The following is a 26,023-nucleotide window of genomic DNA, read 5'->3' on the forward strand; positions in this document are numbered from 1 at the left end:
TTCACGCTTACTGCATTTCCCTTTTAGTTATATGTCCCTGTTTTACCAAGGCTTTTGAGATTTCCCCCTTGAATTACTTCCAATAGTTAGTTAATAATCACAGATGGTTGCCACACAATTATCCGCAGCAGGGAAGGCTCCCCCACATATGCAGCTCTGCAGTTGCAGTATGCGGCGAGATATTTTAATTGTGAGCATAAGGAAATGGAATACCCTACTAGTGGGGGGAGGCAACTTTTTCCTGTATGATATGGTGCTGCCTGACTGCAGATTTGTTGCACTTCTTAATGGCGGTTTGTTTCTCCTTAATATTTTATTCCATGCTCTTATGTTGTCTTTCAGTTTTTCCCTTTTCTCAGCACAGGTTGGATACTCTCACCACCAGGTACTGTGTCTCTGTGGAAGTAAATCTTGGCAAGCTTAAGGTGCAAGCTTAACACCATTTAAAAAAAATGAGAACTGAAGAGCCTACTCCACATCAACATCCAGCAGTGCAATTGTTCTCAGAGTACAATACTAGGGTAGACTTCAAATGACGATATTACAGTGCAACAGTACCCCATCCTTCTGTCTGACTCAAGGAGGAGAGGAAGATGTGCCAGTGGTTAGGGCACTAGCTTGTGACACCGGAGAACACAAAGTCTATTTCCTGCTCTGCCAGGCTTCCTGTGAGACCTTGGGCAAGTTGCTCAGTCTCTCTGTGAGACATTACTCTTCTTGCCAGGTGTTTAGATAGAATACTAATAGGGGTCATATCAGTAATTAGGATGGATACAGTGAATCAAACACCAAACTTCCTTGGCTGCTGAAGTTTGGATGATAAAGCTAATAAGATTTTTAAAAATAAAAAGAAGCAACTCTTGTGCCTTTCCTGCTTCTGGTTTCTCTGATGCAACAGTTTGGATTCAGCTTTTTCCACTAGCAAGTGTACAAATGTCACAGGGTTCCTTCCATTTGGAAAGATTCCAGCAATTAGAGATATTGTCTAAATTGGGAGCTGGCAGGAACCCATATAAAGACTTTCTAAAACTGTTTTTATTTTTTGTTTAAGTGCTAGAGCTGTGTACAAACATATTGACAATCACTGCACTAAAACGGAGTGTAATGGGAGGTTCTAACATCATGTGCACCTGCTGGTGCTGTGTGTGTTACTGAAGTCCTTTCCCCACTCTTGGCATCTCCTGTAGGTTGTTAACCTTGGTCAGGGTGAGGTGGGGGGAGAAGTCTTCATGAGCATGGCTTTCTGGCCAGGTCACAATCAAAACAAATGCCTTCATCAGGGTCTTCAGGCTTGGCTGTGGGCTCTTTAAAGTAAGCTTTTTTCCTTGGGCTTCCAAACGAACCTTGTCCTCTTCTTCTTGGGGTTTACACCATTTCACTGGTGGGAGAACACAGGCCCACGAACTACTCCAGATCCCAACCCGGGAACCCTAAAAACAGCCGCCATGTACTGCTCAACTTCATTCTTCTGCAGGTATTTCCCTGGGCCTCCTCCCACCTGGCCCCTTTTATCTTCACTCCCTACTTCAGAGTTCAAGTTCTCAGTGCTATCACACTTGCACTCTCCCCCTCCCCAGCTCCAGCCAGAAGCAAACTCTGGTTATCCCTCAAGCTCCTGTGGCCATAGGGGAGCACCATTCCTTGACCCTCTGGGCCCAGCCAGGAACTGATCTGCTAAGGCCCTGCAGCTCCTTTTATCTGAGCCTGCTGGGCTCTTGATTGGTTGCTTCCATGCAGCCTCACATTAGTAGCTTTCCTGGGGCTGTAGGTAGAAGTATAGAGCCTCCAAAAGGAGGCCATGAAGGGTTGGGCACATCCCATTCACAATGAGACGTTAGAAGGGTGTTTATATGCAAATGAGCTACTGTAGGGGTCATTTACCTTCGGTGCCTGATCTGAAGATAATCTCACATATTTGGGTAGAATAATTTGCATTAGTTAGGTGGTGTGTTCAAACAGTCCCCATTTTGGCCAATTTTTTCCTTAAAGCCACCCGTTACTGGAGCATTTCCATACGAAGACAGATACATGGAGTGCACCTAAGGTGGGAGCAGCACCCAGATTTATTGTGCATAAGTGTTTCACTCTCTGATCTCGGGTATCCAAAATTAGTTCCAATGTTAAAAAGAAACTGAGCTTGCCAATGCAGCAAAGTATTTCCCCTACTGTTGAAATCCTACATTTCTTTTTAACTTCCTGGAAACCATACCTGCATACACTCCTCTGGATAATGGAAAATAATAAATAAAGTCGCAAATCTCAAGTGAGTACTACTTTTCTATGCTTCTAATTAGCTTTCGAAGAGGAACAGAAAGACAAAGTCCAAGGTGTGAATCTTTACATTTGCTGTAAGTTGAGTATGCCTCTCAAAGTGGCTTTCCCAGTTCATAATCTTCACAGTGTTGCACAGATGCCATACTTCTGAACAAATAAATGATACCGATGTTATTCTTAACCTAACATACATGCCCTTATTGTCATAATATGCCATTCTGAAACTATACATTGGCGTTTGAAATATTTTACATTTCATGACTCAGCTTCAATATGTATCTGCAATTTTCTAGTTAAGAAGAGTTTCCTTGAAAAAAGGAATAGGTAAGATTGTGAGGAGTCATTTACTTTATTTTTACTAATCATTCATTAGTATTTTGTGCTGTATACTCATCAAAATGTATTTTTCCCCTTTGCATATCCATGCAGTTGATTCATAAGTTCTTCCTTTTTAAAAATTCTTTAGATGTTTTACTAACATTTTTTCACTCACTGTGTTAGGGAAAATTGGTTCTTTTGTTGCAAATATGCTTGCTTCCAGTGAAAGCTTTTCTGATTCTTTTATTCTTACTGTGGCAGAAGTGTTCCTCATAATAAATTAATTTTTCATTTAGTTATTAGAGTTAATAATTCATTTTGTGAAAGTAAAAGTTGGAACTCGATAAGAAACCAAAGTCTGCCTTCAATAATATAATAAGAGAATGTGTTATGAATACAAATGCTTGTTTAAAAAAAAAGTGAACAAGGATCCTTTGCATTTTGTAAATCATAAGAAAAAGGTTGCATAGTGATTGGTGATAAAAGACCAATATTTTAGAGAAATATACCCATGTGCACAAACAATGGTGGGATAGAATTAATCAGACCATAGGGAGTTACAAGGACAGTATGCAGTAGGACACTTTAGTTACTGATTGACCTTGAACATCAAGCAGATATAAAGCCAACTGTTCACTTCACTCATGGACTCCGGTGGGAAAAAAAGAAATCCAAACACCGAACATCAAGCTCACAAACTTATTGCTGTGTGGAAGAACTACGGCCTAATGTTTTGCCTGAATGCATCCTGCATTTGCAACCGACGAGCAAATGCTATTGTTCCTTGAAGTTTTATTCAGCTTCTTAATAGATCCAAACCAGACAGAAGAACAGAAAGTAATTTGAGAATAAAACTCACCAGGCCAAATCCTGCTGTGTTACATTCACGCACGTCTGAAGTTGCTCCGCCAGAGTCAAATCTAGCTGAGTGCACTAGTGAAACTAAGAATTTGGCTCACATGGAAGACTACAAGCAACAGTTCTGTGCAGGAACCACCATTATTTATAGTAGAGGCAGAATTATGAGATGAAAGAGGAATATTAGGTCACCTAGTCCCATTGCCCTGCCAATACAAAAGGTTTCCTACAGTACATATTCCAGGATTTTGTCCAGCCTCGTATTAAAAATCCAAAGGAACAGGACTTCCATTCATTCACATGCAATCTTAGAGTGGTATGTTCCTGCTGCTGTTGAAATTCTGTCCCTGAAAGTAACATTGACAGAAAACTAGCACACCATGAGTTCTGCCTGACAACAGGAGAAAGCTGGTAAGGCAATGAACACCACATAATTTAAGACCAAAGAGAACTATTTCATGACATGATGCAAAAAGGTACATCCTTGGTCCTATATTAGATTTATTGTTATGTCATTAGACAGATCCAACCTAATTTCACCACTCTCTTATTCTTGTGACATTTGAGTGTTTTGTTGTTCTTTGTTCATTACTTGCTGAGTAGGCTTTGTATCATACTGTACTAAGATGAGACAAGGACCTTACTTCCCTCAAGGATTTTGTAACCAAAAGGTTGCATACTTCACATTGTATAGAGCCCAGAGAAAGGGAGCTCCATTCCCTTTGAGGCAGTAAAATGCCTCTCTGATGTATAGGGGAAGCATGCCCACAGCTACATCCTTCAGCAGCTGCAGAATACTGCCCCTATGCATTGATCCTATTCAGCTGGCTAGTGACTCAATAACCTATATCTTCAAGACCCTGCGGATTCAACCCTGCAATCTCTTGGACATTCTTTTCTTAAATTTGTAGCTGGTCCCTTGTCAAACCAAGCATTCTATTTTTTCTATCCCTGAACAACCTTCAAATACTGTTTATTGAACCGTTTTGTTATTTCTTAAAATCTCTGATGTCCCTTATCCCCTATGAGAAGCTGCAGCGTTTTCTGTTATTAACTTGAGTCTTCACATTTACTCTGCATTCATTCTTCTCACCCAGCTTCTGAGAAAAAGCTTTAGATATTGAAAGCTGTTATTCTACAGATTCCCAGCTTCCAGTAATGCCACAGGAGTATCCCAGAATATTGTAATAGCAATTCCCGGGGCTTGGGTTAAGAGTTTATAAAATATGTTACATTTTAATGTTGATAAACTTGTTTATTGTATATCCAAACCCATTCTTTTTGCCACAGTTATTCTTTCTGTAAGTATGAATAGAAAATATAACCCATTTTCTATTATGTTTGACTTTTACTTTTGCAACTTTGTAAGTTCTTCGTTCATGCAAATGTTTTTAGATTTATGTTTGAAATATGTAATTCTTGTACATCAGTTGCTGGCAATTCCTGTTTGCCAAACACAAACCCCAGATTCTGGGACAAAGTGGAGTGTTATGCATTTTGAAAAAGTTAACATGCTTGCGTTTGCGGAGATGGTGTTATCGAGAGGTCAGTGCAGAGGGGTTGGAAGTCAAAACTCCTGCGATCATTAAGAATGCTACTTTTCCATTGTGTGACCTTGGTCAAATCACATTGTCATCTACCAGCCTGAGAATATGCTTCCTCTCTCATATAGTATTGCGAGGTTAAATTAGCATCAATAAAGAGCTTTGAGATTTTTTTCAGATCTCTACATTTTATTTCCTCCAGGGAAAAGTGCTTTAGAATAGATGGGATTTTGGCTATATCACACTTGGACGTGAGCAACCAATGAAATTTCAAGACCCTGCAGTGGACTGGAGACCTACAAGATAGGAAACGTAGAGTTGGTGAGTGTACACCATGTGCAGAAGATTATGTTTGGGCTTACATTTAAAAAAAACAAACCAGAGAAAAGGCCCACAATAAGCAAAGTTTTATCACTGAGTAGGAACATTGGGGTGATCGCAGGGCCAACATTTTGCCTTTTTTACTTGTGCAAAGTTCGCATATGGTTCCCTACTGTACATGTATAGTTTAGAAAGCAAAATAGTATATTTTGCGTCACTAAGAATTCTGTTCCAGCGGAAGCCCAGTTAGACTGGAACATCAGGGGTGATAGAGTCATGACTGAAATGTATTAGGTGAGTTTAGTGGGAAAAATTCTGTAACATGTGTCTGGCTTACATCAATGCTATGATCATTGATTAATCCCTCATTCTTATGAGCATTACATTCACTCGAGAAGCATAAAGGCAGATTATAAACTCTTCATAGTTGGGAGTGCAAGTTGTGTAGTGCCTAACACAATTGGCCTTTAATCCTGATTGAGCTCTACAATAAGAAACAATTGCTAATAGAACTAAACCTGTCTTGATTTTATTTTTATGGGGCACCAAAATGCTGAAACTGGCTGAGCATTTTTGTTGCTTCTATCTCAAAGCTAGTGTCAATAAAATATAAATAAAGCTAGAAACCAAAAGCAGTTTTCACTCCAGAGAAATCATATTACAAGTCTCTTCCTAAAGTAAAATTTAATGGGTAGGTTATAACAACTCCCTCAAAAGGCATTTACAGGAGACATATTGACAGAGCCTTCGCTATATAGAAAGTGACAGGCAGAAGCAATGTGAGACTTTCCATCAGCTATATTTTGAGATGTTACGGACAGAGTGCTAGGAAGTTACTTCACCAATGCAGTATGTGAAAGAATTCTCAAATTAAGTCCAGTGAGAAGGGTTTCTTCATCTGTGTTTTTGTTTTTAAACTCACATATAATTGTCCATTTACTGCCATTATTCTATCTGTCTGGTCTCAGTAGAGAACTGATGGTCATCAGAAAGAAATCTTCCCCAATTACCAGTGAATAATATCTTTAGTGTTAATAAATTCACTCCCTGATTAGAGAGGGAGTAGTTCTTTCATGAAGCATGTGTTTCAATTGAATTTAATTTTAATCTAGAAACTACCATACGTAATGTATCTTAACAGCTCACTATTACAGGCTTGACAGATATAAGAATCCCCCTATCTTAAAATGCAAGACAGCTATGTTAATACAAAGAGAAACTAAATTGGGGGAGCTGGGTGGGGGGGGGATAAGAGGGGGGAGGAAATGCAGAGTCTAGGAGCCAAATCCTCAGCTTATGTAAACTGGTGTAGCTTCATGTTAGTAAATATTAACTCTTTTAATCTTTTTCTTTCTGTGTATTTGCTACTTACATATCATTTACATATTAGCTATTCCTTAGAATCTTTATGATATTAACATAGAGCATGTTCAATTCTAAGGGTCAGAACACTTGACTGATAAATTGACTCCTATTCAGGAGTTCTGCATGTAAGACTATCTATCTAATCATCAGTGGCATCTCTGTCTATTAATTCCAGATAGTCTGAGAAACCATCCCCTTTATATAATGCTTACATAAGCATATATAAGCCTGGGAAAGTGATAAGGGATGATTGTTACAGCAGATAGAAGAAATTGTTTTGTGGGAAGAAAGACCCACTGAAAGACATTCTCTTGAAGAATTGTTAGACCTCTCAGCAGTAAATAATTATGCCTTCACACATAATTCAGGGAACCTGAGAATGTATAGACATGACATCAGAACATGTTTCTTTTGACAAAGAGGGTTTTCTTTGTTTAAAACCCCACTCTTGTTGGAACTTAGGGAATCAAACTGGGCATCCCTCCAGTTACACTGAAGAGACACAGACCTTCAATCTTACAAAAGGGTTGTAATGTATCTATTCTTTCTGTATAGTGCTATACTATTCTGATTGATAATCTGATTAATAATTCCAATTGAGCCTGCTATTCGACAACCTTGAGTAGTCATTAACTCAGACACACAACATCCACTAACTACAAAGCTTCACTGACTTACAGCAGCTGATGATCAGTCTCAAGAGTAAAATAGAAATGAAAACTCAGCCATATTACACATCCTGCATGTTTCCAAAGAATAAAATTCTGTGCTGTGTCTGAGACAGCACAGAACTCATAGCCCTGGGAGAGGAGGGGTACCTTAACCCCTTAGGTCACCATAGGCCTTTTCAGCCTCTTGATCTCAGGCTGCTCCAGGGGCTAGAGCAGCCCCCAGCATAACTAAGGCTCTCTCTATATATTGAGCTGGGGTGTGATTCCCAGCTCAGACATACCCAGGCTAGCTCTGCTAGAGGTAGCACGCTAAAAACAGCAGTGTAGCCAGGGTAGCATCTTGGGCTAGCCATCTGCTTATGTACCTAGAGCGTCCGTATAGGTACATACTCCTGGAGGCTAGCCACCCATGCTATCCTGGCTACGTTGCTATTTTTAGCCTGTTAGCTCAAGCAGAGCTAGAGTGGGTATGTCTATGTGAGGTGGGAATCACACCTGGAGCTCCAAGTGTAGACATAGCCTATTTCAGTTACAGGCTGACCTATGGCAGCAGAGCTGCTCAGAATCTTTAGAGCGCTGTGAGCTGTGGCCCTGTGCCCAGTGCCTATGTCAGGGCTTGAGAGGGGGTGTCTTCTGGAGGCAGTCTTATGGAGGTCATCCACAGAACCTGCTCCAGGAAAAGCCTCCCTCAGGCAGAACCACTACCCTTTACCCTGTTTGAGCCCTGTTGCATGATATATAAAAGCCAGAGCTGAGATACCCTCCTTTCAGATAACTTACAGATTTTAAGTCCAGAACGGACCCCTGAAGTTTGACCTCAATAATACAGCCCTAGGATCGGGGTAGTCAATTATTTTTTGTCAATGTCCAAATTTCTTGGTTAAGGTATAGTTAATGTCCAGACTCCAAAGGAACATTTTCCCACTGCAATAACAATAATGATAATAATTAGGGTTGCCCTACTCTACTCTACTCTACTCACACAAAACTGAACACCCTTGTCCCATCCCTCCTCTGAGGCCCCGCCCCTTCCCCCCACTCACTCCTCCCCCCGTCACTCGCTTTCCCCTCCCTCACTCGTTTGTTCATTTAAACTGGCCTAGATCGGGGGTTGCAGTGTGGCGGTGGGGGGGAGGGTTCCGGCTGCAGGAGTGGGCTCTGGGGTGGGGCTAGGGATGAGCAGTTTGGAGTGCATGAGGGGGCTTCAGGCTGGGAGGTGCATCCGAGGGGTTCAGAATATGGGAGGGGGCTCCGGCTGAAGCAAGGGGTTGGGGTGAGGGGTGTGTGAGGGCTCTGGCTGGGGGTGCAGACTCTGGTGTGGGGCTGGGGATGAGGGGTTTGGGGTGCAGGAGGGTGCTCTGGACTGGTAATGAGAGGTTCGGATGGCGGGGGTGGGGATCAGGGCTGGGCAGGGGGGTTGGGCATGGAAGGGGGTCGGGGTGCAGGCTCCTGGCAGCACTTACTTCAGGCAGCTCCTGGAAGCAGTGGCTCCTACGGATAGAGTTGGCCAGGTGGCTCCATGTGCTTGCATGTCCACTGGTGCCACCCCCGCAGCTTCTATTGGCCGTGCTTCCTGGCCAATGGGAGCTGCAGAGCACAGTGCCCCCTGGCTGCCCCTACACATAGGAGCCAGAGGGGGGACATGCTGCTGCTTCCAGGAGCTGTGCAACGTGTGGAGTCACAGTCGGCAGGGAGCCTGCTATAGCCCCACTGCGCCGCCAACCAGACTTTTAATGGCCCAGTCAGCGATGCTGAGCAGAGCTGTCAGGGTCCCTTTTTGACCAGGTGTTCCAGTCGAAAACTGGACACCTGGCAAGCTTAATAATAATAAGTAAATAAAAAAAGATTTTTACGGTCTCTTCAAAAGCATCTGGTGGCCCCTATTTGGCCTGCGGTCCATCTATTGACTATCCCTTTCCTAATTCTTCACCCACTAATTACTGCAGTCGATGGTATTATTCTCCCCTACTACTTTAGTAAAAATAGAGCTAGAAAGAACAGTCTTGAAGAAAAAAATTCTTCTAAAAAGTTTCTAAATTGTGAAGTTGTTTTCATTTCACAGGGTTCAAAACAGAAGATTTTGGCTTTTCCAAATTCCTCCTCCTCACTCTTCCCCCCCCCCACCACCGGGTGCAAGACAATTATTTTCCTTTCGCCACCAACTCTTACAAAGTTGAAGTCTAAGAAGTTACAGAGCAGGAAATGAAGCGAAGTGAAAAAAGTCCAAGGCATTATTCATTCTATTGCACTGAGTGGCAAAAGAGGAACAGAGGAAAATGGGGAAGAAAAGGAAGAGATGACAAAATCCTTCTTATCTCATAAAAAATAATAATTTAGAAATGTAGAATTTGGGGGGCTGGACAATAGTTATTTTTAAATATAAAAACAGCTTTATTCTAAAATATTTAATTTTGAAAAAAAAAACATTTTTGATCGAAAAATTTTTGAACCCCCACCCCCGAAACTTAGCCGTAGTAATCATGAACTGAGTGCAGTATGCTCTGGCTAAAATACAATATATCTTTTAGAAAGGCAGCCTATCTTCATTTAAAAACTTCAAGTGATGGAAAATCCACCACATCTCATTAAACTATGCCAGCAATTAATTTCCCTTATACTTAATAAGCAGCATCTTCATTCCACTTTGAATTTTTCAAACTTTATCTTCCAACAATTGAGCTTGTTGTGCTATTGTCTGCTAGATTAAAGAGCCCTTAAATATCAGATATCTTCTTGTATTAGTACTTAGGCCATGATCAAGTTGCTCTTAACCTTTTCCTTGATAAGCTAAATACTTTTATGGGCATGCACTTTACAATATAAATTATGTAATTTTATTTCATTTCTTTTAGATTCACTTTGCTTGCTTTCTGGAACAGGGAGGACATACTGCTAAAATGCCCTACTACCTTCGTTCACAAGATTGGAGGAGGAAAGAGAAATAGCTTTCTCCCCCTGCTTGTAGTTCTGCCCTACTGAATAATTTGCATTTTAATCATTTTAAAGATTACAACCAGTGGCATTTAAACATCTTTAACAGTATGAGCACTTCTGCTGTATTTGTGCTAGCAGATTTCTGAATAACAGTATATTTTATTTTCCTCAGAGCCCACGGGTTCCTTTCTTCAAAGAACGAGGCTACAAATAACATTTAATCTGTGTCATAGTGGCTTGGGTAGGAATTGAACCAGGTGAAAAAGTGGTATGTTCTAAGCTTCACTTACAATGTAAGTACCACTCACTTAACACAAAAGCTAGAGAGAAATGCAATACACAGTATCATAGCATATTAACTGAATTCAAGCCTTTCTTGGGGGCGACAACTACAGTTGTGTCAAACTTGGCAAGTTCCATCCTTGCAGGTTCTTTTCAGTTAAGATGAGTTTCTATCGTTGGTATTTTTGGATTGAGTACATCTAGTGAAACCTATCCAGAATTGCCAAGTTTTTCATGGTGGTGGCAACATGTAATCATGCAAAACTACCAAATGTCATAGGTTTTCCACTTATATATCAGCCCAGGCTTCCTTGAAATTGGACCTGTGCTCACACAAATCATGAACATGACTCATATTTTGGGTTTCTAAGAAGCCCAGAAACCAAGGAAATTTCACCTATTTGGGACTATTATGAAACTTAAAACACAGCTCTGGCTATCACCTCCACATTGAAAGTTAGAATCAGAATCACAGCTATCAGACTGATTGCTGCCATAAGTCAAGGGCAATACACTTCCATTTACTTCAATAGCCAGATCCTTTGGTCTAGCAGAGTTGCTCACACACCTCCTAGAATTGGCTGGGAACTGAACAACTCCCCTGTTCCCCTATTCCAGTCCAATCAGATTTTTATTTAGCAAACACATTACTATAGTAATTAAGTACCTCACAATACCTAACATAATGGGAGTGCCACTGAAAAAATGAATACAAATCTCAAGGTACACTATTTCTTCCTTCATGTTCTCCACTCAGCCACGTGTTCTGGTCCACCACCACATGCTCCATTACTATGTATTGATCCCAGATCAGTGGTTTGCGTTTTTCAGGCCCAGGCATGTGGATGATCGTAAAATCCAGGCAGAAGGAGTGAAACACATGTGTGGAGGGACCCCTACACACACACACTCACACACACTTCAGCAAGATGATAAATACTTGTGGCACCATAGAGACTAACAAATATATTTGAGCATAAGCTTTCGTGAGCTACAGCTCACTTCAGCTTATGCTCAAATAAATTTGTTAGTCTCTAAGATGCCACAAGTACTCCTTTTCTTTTTGTGGATACAGACTAACACGGCTGCTACTCTGAAACCTAGCAAGATGAGAAAGTCCTTAGATATTTCTCAGCTGCACAGGTAAGATCTGCTTCTAACATTTCAGGTGGTCTTACTCTAACACTTAAAGCTTAGAGTGTGCCACTCTTGCTCATGTCGATCAGTACCTGGCTCCACAAAAAGTCTTGTTATGAAAAAGTCCTTTGGACTACTTGTACAGTATGGCACTATGACCAATTCTAGCCCAGTTTTAGCAGTTTAAGGGCTGGAAAATAAGTAGATTTCACTTTTTAAAGATGGCCTCAGAGGCAACCAGGAATATTGTCACCTTGACACATTTTATGCAATTATACCTGGAATATCCTGAGGCATTACTCACAACTTAAAGTTGGGGTAAACTTAAAGTTGACATGGGAGCCTGGACTCTGAACATCTTATCTTTGATGTGTTTCAAGTCAGACCAACATAGGTCTTTGCTTTGTTTAGGAGCTGCTTTGCTTCTAAATATTGTTGTTTCTATTTGGCAACCGCTGCTCTTCAAGGGTACTTGAGTTCCTTCCTTTATGTCATCCACTGCAATTGTTAAAAGAGACTTTTGTGTATTTTAATCAGTCTTGGCAGAGCTGGAGGTGAAAATTCTCATTGAGTACCCTGATATTTACTGTGTAATATACAGTATTTTCTTATCTAGGTATCATTGAACAGATGTAGAATAAGCATTCAGGACTTTCTGAAGAAGCATCCTTTGTAGCAAAGGGAGTTAGCTTTTGATGAAAGGCTAATAGGACAATATTCTCTCTTATTTTGCTTTGTTCTCATTCTTGTATTCAGTGACATTTTCCCTCACTGAACACTCCTTTTGCTTTCTCTAGGAGATGTGGAGAAGATCAAGAAAAGCACTCTAAAATCCTAAAAATGAAAGCAAAGAAATTTCAAGAGAGGATCAAAACTGGCTGAAAAAGAAGGCCTGTTTAAAAGAAAAGCAAACACCATATCGAACTGGAAAGCAAGCATTTTATAGTGAAGAAAGATCCCACAAGAAAGCCACCAATAAAAACTATCATAAGAGACTGAGAAGACATGAATTCTTGCAACAAGAAAGGTAAACAAAAAGAAAAGAAAAACAAAATAATGAAACGCTTCTTAGGAGAAATACAAATATTGTACCCCTCTTTGAGTGCAGCACAGAAAACTCAAGCCTTTCATCTCTTCCTTTTTAAGCAGACATTTCTCCATTAAGGATTATGGTAGGAAAAAGAAAGTCTTATAAAGCTTGAAGGAATTTAAGCCTAGACTTTCAAATATGAGTGCATAAAGTTAGGTCCTGATCATGCAATTGGCTTCATGTAACCCCTGTCCCTGATCAAAACCCCACTGACCTCAAGGGGTCTCCCCACAGGCACATAGGTCCCCCTGTATGGACACTGACCAAAGCACAATATTGCTTGCAGTTGCTTAGCACATACGAAGGGTGCAAACTCCAGACCATCCATTAGGGTAGGGTTGCTTTCCCTGCTTTGGGAGAGTGGGGAGCTGCTACACAGGCCAGGCAGAGGGCAGTGAGGAGAGATGCACAACCCTTGTCCCTTTCCAACTGATTTGCTGGCAACTGGCAACAAGGGATGAGCAGTTCTATTGAGCACAGACTGACGTTGTAACCAGCCCTTGATTGACCAGACATGGTAGGTGGAGGAGGCTCTTTCCAACAGCCCCTGTCCTTCCCAGTCAGTCTGTCTTAAATGTACCAGCAATACAGAGACATGTATCTAAGATTACAAAAGATGTAGTTTAGATATAAGGGACGAAATGGACCAAGAATTTCACCAAAGACAAGTTCATATAAGTTTATGTACATAGGTCCAAATCTTGTTCCTATTTAATAAAAATCAACCAATGGGAGTTTTGCTATTACCTTCAGCAGGGGCAAGACTGGGCCCAGAGTCACGCTGTACAGTCAGAGGAGTATGGGGAAGGGGGGAAGAGCAGATTTTCATTCCTTTATGTTACTTTGTAGAGCTGATTAGAAATGTTTCCTGACAAATATCTTTGGCTAGCTCTAGTATATTCCACTGTTTGCATTACTAACACATAACATTAGGCATTATGACACATTTGGCAATGTAATACCCTATTGACATCTATTTCCACAAGGGATCAGAGTTAATCTCAATTTCTTGACTCTTTACAAATAAATTCACAGCCTTGACATTTCACTAATGTAAATTTCCCTTTAAAATGTCTAGGTATTAAAACTGAAACAAATTATTTTAGATATTGCATCAAAAACACATCTGAATTTACTGGATTTCCAACAGCCCTCCAAAAAACAGCTGAATAGATTTTTCTCTCCAAGTTTTTGGAATATTTTTTCCCTATGGGCTGGCAACAAGCAAGAGACTTTTCCAGTCCCCCAGGTAATTGTAAGCCACTGGAAATAGAAACAAAGAATCAAAAAATTATCTCAAGGTTTTAATAAAAAAAGCTAATGAATAAGCATGTTCTGGCATTAACATATAAAAACTGAAAAGCCCAGCGTGAACAGTGAGGAATACAGAAAGGTATCTAAGTTATGTTTACTATTATGAAGAATTGATTCCTGCAAGAAATTGAACCAGAGACCACCAAATCTAAAAGCAATGGTTCTAGGAAGTTAAAGGACTTTTTTTCGTTGTCCTTATCAGTTCTATTTGGAGGCCATAAGCTCTGGAAACCATTCCAAATCAGGTACTGTCAGACCGATGTAGCCCCGCTCTTCCCATAATCCAGTTACTTCCTATAACTCAAACAATGTATTCAACCCAGGTTAAACATTCATATTTGCTGTATTATTTTAGAGATGGGCTTGGGTTGAAAAATATGGAAACAATATTTATAAGGGTCCAAACTTCCTAAAAGTTCAAGGAGTTATTATTATGGAGCTGGGGGGAGTCACATCAAAAATTTCAGATAATCTAATGCCAGACTCCCCAGCGTTCAAGCAGTGTTTCAGTTCCGGCATATTTATATGGTGCTTGGTTTTGTTACACATTAGCAGAAATTACTGTGAATGAGTTTGATAAAAGTGAAGAGCTGCTGAAAGTAGATTTAGACTGGAAGTGGACATGTTTAGAGATTCACACATTGACATTCACTTTTAAAAACCAGAGGACAGAATGGATGTATTTCATTTTCAGATGCCCCAGGAAAACAAAGCTCACGTGAATTATTTAACGTACATAGGCCTCATGGTCTAGTGGCTAGAACAGGGGTGGGCAAACTTTTTGGCCCGAGGGCCACATATGGATATGGAAATTGTATGGCGGGCCATGAATGCTCACAAAATTGGGGGTTGGGTTGCAGGAGGGTGGGAGGGCTCCAGCTGGGGGTGTGGGCTCTGGGGTGCGACTGGAGATGAGGGGTTGGGAGTTCAGGAGGGTGCTCCGGGCTGGGACTGAGGGGTTCAGAGGGTGGGAGGGGGATCAGGACTGGATCACAAGCATTTTCATGTAACTAATTCTATCAAATTATTCTCTTTCAAATTTAAAAGGACTGAAGGTAAAAAAAACAAAAATTATAAATACATTTTAACACCCCTTCAACTGCCCATGAAATAAATCTTGGACTCTCCAACTTTCTTCTTGTGTCACGTGAGAGAAGGCAGGTGGGAAGAATGGCACATGAGGGAAAATGACAAGGGGATTTGAGTAAGGGAAATGAGAAGAGTAGAGATGGGTTCTCTTGTCCAGACAGGCCACAAATAAGAAAAATCCTGATTCTAGGGTGACCAAATAGCAAGTGTGAAAAATCAGGATGACGGGGGGTGGGGGGGAGTAATAGGCACCTTTATAAGGAAAAGCCCTGAATATCAGGACTGTCCCTATAAAATTGGGACATCTGGTCACCTTACCTGAATCCCACCACTATCCAAATTTAATAAAGTAGATAATACTTACAGATTTAACTGAACTTTTACAGCACATATTTACAGCACACTTTTACATTGGGAGGCCCCATGAGGCGGTGCAATGGCAGCTCCAAAAGGCATTGTGCCTAAAGGAGACAGAGTGATACTGAGCACTCTGAAAAGTACCATCTTTGAAGAGGGTGCAATGTCTGCTTCTTTGCTCACCTATCATTGCACACAGTGGAGATGCTAGTATCACCAATAATGCTTGCCTGGCATAGCCTGGGACTATATATGCTGGAGCATGTGGAGCAGGGAAGAAGAGGTTGACCCCTTGGAATCCTCCCCACCTCTTCCCTGGCACTGACAAATCTCAGGATCCTAGTCCTGTTTTCAGATCATTAGACCAGTAGCTCTTACTCTCCTTACACATAATGAAAGGATAGAATTTTGGTCTTAACTGGCTTTCAGTAAGTAATGTAGCTAAAACAATTTGTACGATATACTTTTCGTTTGAGCTTTAAGCAATTTAAACTCTAACAGAGACTCCTACTTCTAATGAAACAAAATATTTAAAAGATCCATACTAGCCTTGGGAGCAGAGGGTTTGGTCACAGGAAGAGGTCAGGGGGGCAGGCTCTGGGTGGTGCTTACATCAAGTAGATACCAGAAACAGCAGCATGTTGTCTCTCAACACAGGAAGGGGCAAGGAATGGAGCAGAGAATTGGCTCCGACCTTCCCAATGCACCAGGTGGCATACCCATAGTGATGGGTCAGAGGTGCACATTGTGCCAGCTATACACATGGCATAATTTACTCCCTCTCCAGAGCAGAAGGGGAATCAGGAAGGAGGCTGACGAACAATATCCCTTCTATACTGCTCCAAGGACAGCAGAGCAGCAGGCTACCCCTTATTCCTCAAGGAGAGTTCTTCCATCTAGCCCCATGAGTGTAAACATTCTCTGCTCTACACAGTCTTAGATTTGGACTTTAAGGACAGAAGGAACCATCATGATCATCTAGTCTGACCTCCTTCACATGGCAGATCATAGAACCTCATGCACACAATCCTGTAATGGACCCATAAACTCTGGCTGAGTTACTGATGTCCTCAATTTGTGATTTAAAGACTTCAGGTTATAGAGAATCCACAATTTACTCTAGTTTAAACCTGCAAGTGACCCTTACCCCATGTTGCAGATGTAAAAGTTTAAATGTGAGTTTGTATTGAGTTATAACAATGTAGGGGACTGCGAAAAACTTTGTTACAGCCTAGCTAGGAAACTTCCACTTTCTCGTGCTAATAGGTTATTATAAAACATAAAAACACAGCTAGAACCGGCCATTGGCCGGTTACAACTGCTTCGCATGGCCCTTTGCCAGGTAGCAAAAAACCCCTTTTAAAAAGTACGTAATTCTGTATTCATGAGCTGTTTTTGTGTAGTGCTTATTAATGCTGGCCGTCTGCCCCTCCGTCAGACTCCGTCCCAGGCAGAGCTCCGGTGTGCTGGGTTCCCTGCCTCCGTGACTGCAACGCTTAAAGTCCCCATTGCGGGTGTGTCACTAACTTTCAGTAAAGCCAATAACTCACAGCTCTGTATAAGCCTCGTTTTTTCAGAGTACTCCTGCCAGGCCTGTGGTGCTTCGAACACCTTGGCCCAGAACACTTAAGATTTAGTTCTTTATATCCATGTTTAAAAAACTGGAACTGAATGTTTGTTTTGAGCATTCTGAAGATTAAAGCAGAAATACTTAGGAGCCACAGAATCATCCTGACCGGAGTGAACCCTTTTATAGTATCAGAGGGGCCTTAATTAGAGTCAGGTGTTCACATTAGCTTAACGGCCTCACCTGACTCTTTGCAGGTTAATTGGAGTCTGGTGTTCTGATTAGCCCAGCAGCCCCGGCTCTGGTCAGTCAGGGAACAGAAAACTGCTTATCCAGTGACCATTATATCTGCCTTTTACTACTCTGCTGTACCCAACTGGCCTGGGTCTATCACAATACATATTGCCTACATATCTCCCATAGCGAATTAAAAACTTTCTGCAATGTTGGCAAAAATATCTTTCTACTGGAGAATGTATCACTTTCTCCTGAGCGGAATATTATTTCTCAGTTTGTTATTGAAGTAGCCAAAGGTTGCAAGTGATAATCTCAGAGTAATCAATACAATTATTTGTACTATCCATGGTATTGATAAATGCTTAATCAGTACAGAGTGACTTTATGCCTTTGTGACATAATAAATAGCAATTCTCATAGTGTTTACAGGAGCACTTTTCACCTGTAGCTCTCAAAGTCTGTTTACAGAAATTTGCAAGTATCAACCTCTCCATTTTACCAGAGAGGAAACTGAGATGCAGAGAAATAGGGTCTAAACTCCAGAAATGCTGAGTTCCTAGTAGTCCATCTGAAGTCAATGGGCACTGAAGGTAATCAACACCTTTAAAAAGAAGAAATCGTTAGTGTTCTCAAGGTCACATTTAAGGCAAGGGCAGAACAGAAACAGAGCCTATGGCTTCAGCTACAGACCATGCTAAAGCTCGTTCTTGGAAATACATTGCCAGTTCAACATTTAATAATGATCCTTGAAAAGTGTCATAACTGTCCACAATTGGAAAATTCCATAAGTCTTTCACACAATTTCCACCAAATATAGATCCACTTGAAAAATATTCAAAATGTCAATTTTGGTTTTTGATGGAAAAACAAATCAGGAATTTTTTTTTAAAAAAAGCATGTGAGATTCTGTCCCCCTATTTTTTTCCCAACCAGTTCCATTCTTTAAAGATACAGATGTGTTCTATGCCCACAATCTGTCAGGCATTCAGGCTGTACCTTTCACACTGATTGGGTCACAACTGTAATCCTCAGTCAGTAAAAATTCTTCTCTCTCCAAACCATAAATTATCATTTCTGCTATCAACAGAGCTGTGTGAAGCTTGGTTTCATTTCAAAAAGATTTGTACTATGTATATATTTTTGTCTTACAATCAGCACAGTGTGTTCCAATCCCACTCTCCTGTCATATTTTGCTTAGAGTTTAGTGAATGAACAGCACAGAACATAAAAACGCAGTGAAATTACGCTCAAGCTGCCCAGTTTTCATCTATTTTGTGTCAAACCTAGAATCACTCAATGACTGCAATGCAAAGCCACAAAACAGCCAGATTTGCTGAAAGACTTTCCAATCATAAATGTTGTTAACTTGCATAAATATACCTCGTCGGCAGTAGATCAGAACTTAAGAATTGATTTTAATTAAAGACACTCAGGCAAAGAATAAACTTTACTGGTGATATGTACAATTTCTAAGTACTGTATCACTGCTAACATCATAGTGTTCTCCCCGCAATCTAGCTGCCTATATTTAAATAATGACAGGTTTCAGAGTAGCAGCCGTGTTAGTCTGTATTCGTAAAAAGAAAAGGAGTACTTGTGGCACCTTAGAGACTAACAAATTTATTAGAGCATAAGCTTTCGTGAGCTACAGCTCACTTCATCGGATGCATCCGATGAAGTGAGCTGTAGCTCACGAAAGCTTATGCTCTAATAAATTTGTTAGTCTCTAAGGTGCCACAAGTACTCCTTTTATATTTAAATAGAAATTGTGAGACTATTTCTATTACTGCCTTCTGGTAACACACCCTAACATTTCACTACCTTTCGCAAGACTTTCAGGAAATTGCTCTTGACAGTAGTAGCAAAGGAAAGTTAAGGCAAGGACACAAGGGCAAATACCAAGTCTTATAAAAAAGCATCATGTGTTTTTTAGCATCCTCACAGGACAGACAGGACTCAATTCTTTCAAACCTGCCCAAAATGTGCTATTGGCAACACTTGCAACTTTACCTCAAGTCTTGCAGGCCTTGGTGCTTTTATTGAAAGCCCCTGTTCCTGCAGTAATGTGATTACATGACAAGTTTAGTTTTCATTAAAAAGATAGTAAGTTTCTAGTCCTTATGGTTGCAGAAAGAATACTTGGAAAAAGATGAACGCTTAAAGATTTGAAAACCAGAAGATAATTGAAAAACATACACCATTTGTAAAACCTCACGATTTCATTAGGGACCTAATGATGCGAGTGCTTGGCAATACCAATTTTTGTAGTACAAATAAAGTACACACACACACATACATGGACACACAACATGGAACTCTTTCAGCTCAGAAACGATGTAAAATCCCCACAACCAAGGGAGCTATAATTAACGAAGTGAAAAGCGGTGCAACAAGGTTTATCGTTGTGAAGGCAGAGTTCTCTCTCATTATGCCCATTGCCAAGGGAGTAATTCTTGCTGTGTCATTCTTGTTAGTATATTTGTCACAAACACGAGGCTCTGGGATTGCATTTCTTGTTTGCAAGATGTGTTTGTGCACAGTCAGTACTTGACCTTTTCCTAATAGTCTGAATTTCACTTCTCTCCCTATCCTGCATTTATTTTCTTCCAAACATGTAAAACTTGCCCTTTAAAAAGAAACTTATTGATAGCTTACTTGCATGATCTTTAAACACCAGTTAAATGAAAGACAAAACAGAGTCTCTGTCCTTCAGAAAGCATGTTACATGTTCCGTCAGTTGCTGCTTCACCAATAAATTCATTTTGAAGAAATCCAGCACAAGATGGGTTGTCACTTGGTCTCTATTGTTTTCATGTTTAGGAATAACTTCTGGGTATAAGTGTGCAGAGTTCAGACCTTAGCTTTACTAGATGAGAGTCAGTCTTCCTCCAGCTATCCTTCTCCTTTTGTCTGTCATTACTTAATTTACTCAATCTAGTTTTATTGTCAACTATAGGAAGAAGCCCCAATATAACCAGAGCAATGTGTGGTACTTAATAACAAGCCTCCTAAAGGATCTTATTTTTACTTAGAAATCTTCTAACTTCCACAGAATATTCAGCACTGAACTCCCTACTCACATGAATGGCCTTCCTCTACAGTGTAGTCAAGCATGAAGTAAAAGGAAAGATCACCCGGCTATGGAGCATATATGGAGCACTTAAACAATAATTTCCTTCAAAACCAGACATTCACTGGTTTGTTAGTTAATTCTCCTCAGCTGCAGTTCAAAGAGGTTCAATATTCTCCAGCAAACTGGTTATTGACTGTGGTAACGATGATGACTCGTGTCAAAGAGACCACCATGGCCAGTTGTGGGGACAACAGCACCTTCCTACTACTTTGAAACAGTGACAACTTTAACAGGAAAAACTTTTTTCCCCCACTGGAAGAAAAAATGGTGTAGCATATCTGACTGACATCCTGATTTAATTAGAAGACAACTGTGATGGAAAATTGGTCATTTATTCTTAGTTAATGGTTTATTTTATACCAATAAGAATGAAGACCACACTCCATTTGTTTTGTAATAAAAAATTAAGCAATGAAGTGACTTACCTTAAGAAGAATATGTGCAAAGCCAAGGTTAACTAGTTTTGGCATAACATTGCTGTTTCTAATCCCAGCTCCCAAACCTGGCTCATTTCAGTACTGAACAGTTACTATTTTGAAATGCTTAGATCACTTGGTTCCAGAAGTCCCATAAATATTGGGATTTGCAAAGAGGACTAAGAGAATTAAGCACCTAATTTCCATAGCCTATGGGGGAGATTTTCAAAAGTATTTAAGGGATTGAAAACCAATGGAATTCTTGCTCCTAATTGTTAAATCCTTTCAAAACTCTCCCTCTTTTACTGGGAGTTACATGGCTAATTCACCTTTGAAAATCTCAGCCCTAAAGTGAATATTTGTCTTCAGTGAAAGACAATTACACATCTCACCAACCAGTCTCTTTTCTGACTAGTAAAAACCCCTTCTTCCTCTCTGCTTTTGTAGATTTTATGCTTTCCCATATAGACCAAAATATGTTTGCATCCAATTGGACACTGAAAAATATAAAGTTCACCTTTAAAAAGAAACTTACAAAAGGAGTTTTTTACATTTAATCCTGATCCAATCAATTTCAGACAAACATTTAATCTGGCAAGGGGTTAGGGAATTTCAAACAGTGGTAGATAAATTACATGCCATAAAACATTATCTGTGTGTCAGACATGGGAATATCAGGATTCCCCTCTTTGAACACATGATTATGTTCAAACAAAATGAATCTAGGGATTCATTTAATTTCCAGCTCCATGTGTATTGACTTTTGGATAGTGTACTAGAGATAATTAGATATGATTCCTTATAGTACAGTAGTTTAGAAGAGAATGGGATTGCTTGATATAAAGAAGACCAAAGGAAGGTATCATGTTGAAGCTTTGTGCATATGTTTCACAACTCACTAGGTGATCAAGTTACAAAGAAATTTTTTCCTATCCACATATCTAATTAGCAGCACATAAAGATGAATGTCAGTCATTCCTGCATGTTTAAGATCATTTGTTTGCTGTCCAACTTGGTCCAATCACTTTATTTTTTACTGTCAACATGGTTATACTTTTAAATCCCTCTGTCTTAAAATATATATTGATAAACAGAAAAAGAGAAGGAACCAGTGTATTAAGGGGCTTAAGGGGTGGGTACCAGGAGAGTTTGACTGGTATCAGAGCGCCTTCTCTTGGTCAACTCCAGAGTTGGGGACGTGACACCCTAGTTTTTTTGCTGCCTTCTTGGCAGGTTGGTCAGGAATCCTTTCCATGGAAGAGGGGCCCTTTTCTGAGGCTGCAGTCGATGATTTCTGGCCAGGAGGGGTGCATACCTCAGGCTCAGATGCTGTGTGAAGTGATTTCTCCATGAAGAGTAGTTTTAGCTGGAGATCTCTTGCCTTTCTGGTGCGGGCTTTCAAGTCATGACAGTGCGAGCACTTCTGAGGTATACGTGCTTCACTGGATGCACTCACAGTGCCCGTCCGAAAGGGATATTCAGAGCCTGCAGGTAGTGCAGCCTTTGAACCCTGGGGAGCCAGGCATTCCCCTCAGGGAGCGTACTCTCTCTCTAAGATGAAGAGAGGTAGGGATATCGTGCTGCTGCAATAGGGCAGAACGGACACTTAGCCTTATTAGCCTAAGACACTTAGCCTAAATATTTTTTTAAAGGGACAGGAATAAGTAGGAAGGTTAAATATTCTAATCTATTCTAACTGAAAACTATAAACTAAGACCAATGGAAGAAAGGGTATTTCTAAGCTGTGAAGTGCTGCTGAGTGCTCCAACTCAAGCCAACGGCAGTAGAGAAGGAACTGAGAGAGAGTTGGTCGCACAGTACACGTTAACCGCCTGAAGTGGCACGAGACGGGGACGTGCATGTGTGACCCAACCGGGCACGGCTATCATAAATCTCCGGCTACGAGCGCAGGTGTACATCGACACCCAAAGGGAAGCACCCACAGGGACATCTTTCGAAGAACCACCTTAGGTTCACTGACATCAGAGCTATAAATTAGCCTGGCTAAAGGATCTGGCTCCCAGGTATTTTGTGTTAAACTGAAATGCATTCCATGTTCTATAATGTGAACTAATGCTATTCCAGGCCTATTGTTATATTAAACAAATCCTAATACAGATGTAACATTTTTGGGGTGTTTTTATCCAGATTGAAGACTAGAGAATAAACTCATGAGAAAAGGGGAATAATTATGTTAGCAATTTTAATCTGTTCCCTAATATTTTTGAAGTTTGAACTTAATCAATTTGATGACCAGGAAGTCATAGGGCCAAATATTTTTGCTGATTTAAAATGTGCCATTGACTTGAGTGGAGTTTTTGCCCATTTACCAGAAGAGAATTTAGCCTAAAATTTGAATAGTGAGGCAGAACTGAATATATGAGCAGTTACTGATTTTAAAAGTATCATCCCATCCTTTTATTGAAGTATGTGTTTAGGTCAATAGGTTATTCTTTAATGACTTTCAGCACTGACTATAGGGAATAGTCCAAGTTTAGATTAAAATTCTAGTCTGACATAATAGAGAAAACATTAATATGATTAAGCAAATATGAAATCCAGGTTGCACCAAAAGCGCTAGTGGTTTTTATAAACATAGGGCAGCATGACATTTTGCTATACAATAGACAATCCTTGGTGAGCTAGGATGCTTATATTTTCCTCAGAAGTTATACCCTGGTTTTACTTTTTTGGCTTGTAATTAATTCCTACTTAGCAGAATGGTTGAAACATGGCTTTGAAGAACTAAAACCTGCTATGTAGACATCTTTAAGAACTTCATATTTTATTTAAATATACACTGCATATTAAACTAGAGTTTTTTGGATGTTTTTCCTGTTAACATGCTTTTTCCAATCCAGAAACAGCGGAATGCAGCACATCAACCAGGAACAACATTTGTATCAGTCTTCCACTAAACAACATTTGTATCTATTCATCAGCTAAAACTTGAAGCAGATTTTTTCTCCTCAAATAGGTATATACAATACATCTGCAACATGGTCTGGGACAATAATGTACTGAGGCCTCTGAGAACAGCTGTAGGATAGCACTGCATGATAGACCAACATAAATAAATGATCACATTCAGTTGCTATTTAAATATGTAACTGCATCCAACTGTATATCCTCTAGCAAAGCAGGCTGGTGCCTGCTCTGTTTACATATGGTAGTTGCTTTATAGCTTAAAGAAAACTTTTGAACATCTGTGGAATACTTAGGCCTCACCACACTGAACCTGGTTTCTTATTTTACTGCTACTAGTACTGCCACTGGTGGAACTAAACAGAAAATTGCATTGTGGCAGGAATAGACCATCAGTCTATTTACATATAGTCTATAATCAAAACTTGCCAAATGTCAAGTTAACACAGAGTCAAATGTACGTGTGATGCAGGGACGGAATCAATAGATGTGTTGTTGATAGGTAAGTGCTCTAATAGATTTGGGTACTGTTATGTCACCACATCACTTCAAGACGACAAGGTTGGAGGAATGGGGACACTGAACATTTAAATGGGACTCGGGAAAACTAGAGACTCAGGACATGAAGTGAACATGCTCCATGCAATGGAAAATATCAATCGTATGGGCAAGTCCTGTTTGCCTTTTTCTTAATAATTGTGTAAGAGAAATCAAGGGCACTGCTTAGGTGCTATGCTGGATCAGGCCCAGACTGTTCAAGTACCTTGCAGGAACTAGCCCGCAGTGATTTTGACCAGTCACACAGGATGGAAGTTTGTTGTAGAGCTGGAAAATTGAACCCAAATATCTGAAGTCCCAGTCCAGTGTCTTTGCCGTAAGATCGTTCTCCCTTTTCTGGGTTCATGATTTTCCTCCTTCATTTACAATGCCACAGATCATCAGTTTTGCCAAAGATTTACCACAGTGATATGCATCTGTCACAACACTAAAGCTGCTTCACTGAAGAGACTGAACAGTTTAGTGGCCTGCAACATGATGGATAATGATTACGATGGAGTATGTATGGTACATTCAGACTGCTGTGCTATTTGCTAATTGGATGCTAATATAGCTTTAAAAAAAACCTCATTCAAAAATGCATTAATATTTTTGCTCTTCCAGTTCACTTGCATCAGATCCTATCAGCATAAAGGACTATTTGTGTGAATAAATTTCCTTATGGTTCCACTTAAGATGAGTTCCCTCCTGCCCCCACCCCACACAGATGTTTTCTATGTAGCTATTTGCTTAAGCCTTACAGCCCTGTGTGTGATATGTGGTCAAGCAGCAGACTGAGGTTAGGCACATGCATATGACTGCCTTCTAGCTCAAAAGACAGCATCACTTAATTTAATCCAGTCAACTTGCAAAATCTTGTCTTTAAAAATATATGGTTTCAAAAAAGATAATATTCTTCTCTTTAAAGTATATAGTTATTAGATTTTATTAGTACATGTACATAACTTCCTTCTGTGAAATAAAAATATATAGTGAAAATACTGTGGGTACTTACTATTTATTTAACATATACACCCATTCTTGTTATAGCCCATTACACTATTCAGCCCGAGGAACATAGGAACTGCCATAACAGATCAGCTGTCTGTCTAACCGAGTACTCGGACAGTGCCCAGTTGTAAAGGTCTCAGGGGAAGATGCCACAGTTCACAATTATGGTATAACTAGCCCATATGGGAAGATTCCTTCCAACCATCATCGAGACATTGGCTTATACCCTAAAGTATAAAACACCAACAATAAGACTTTTCAAAGGTATTTAGGTGCCTAAAGATGCAGCTTATCACTCTTGAAAGTCACAGTAAGTGTCTGTATCTTTTAGGCACCTAAAATAGCTTTGAAAATCTGGCCAAGAGCCTGATTCCTGAGCTGTTGAGTAAAAAGGTGCACAGACAAAAAGTTACAAATAGCTTCTCTACATTATTAATGCATCATCCAGGAGAATCACACTCACTTATGCTGGGGTGCTAGAAGGCAGGAACAGCAGGTATGTGCCATTAGATGCCTTATCTTCTCATTTCCTTGCTTGTGTGGGTGTGTTAGGCATGTCATGTATGCAACCTTGCCTCCCATGGAAGATTTTATCATTATTATTTTCCAGGGGTTTATAATATTAAAGAATGATCTCCAACAT

The sequence above is a fragment of the Dermochelys coriacea genome, chromosome 5 (assembly GCF_009764565.3).
Source record: "Dermochelys coriacea isolate rDerCor1 chromosome 5, rDerCor1.pri.v4, whole genome shotgun sequence".
In the NCBI taxonomy this organism is placed as follows: Eukaryota; Metazoa; Chordata; order Testudines; family Dermochelyidae; genus Dermochelys; species Dermochelys coriacea.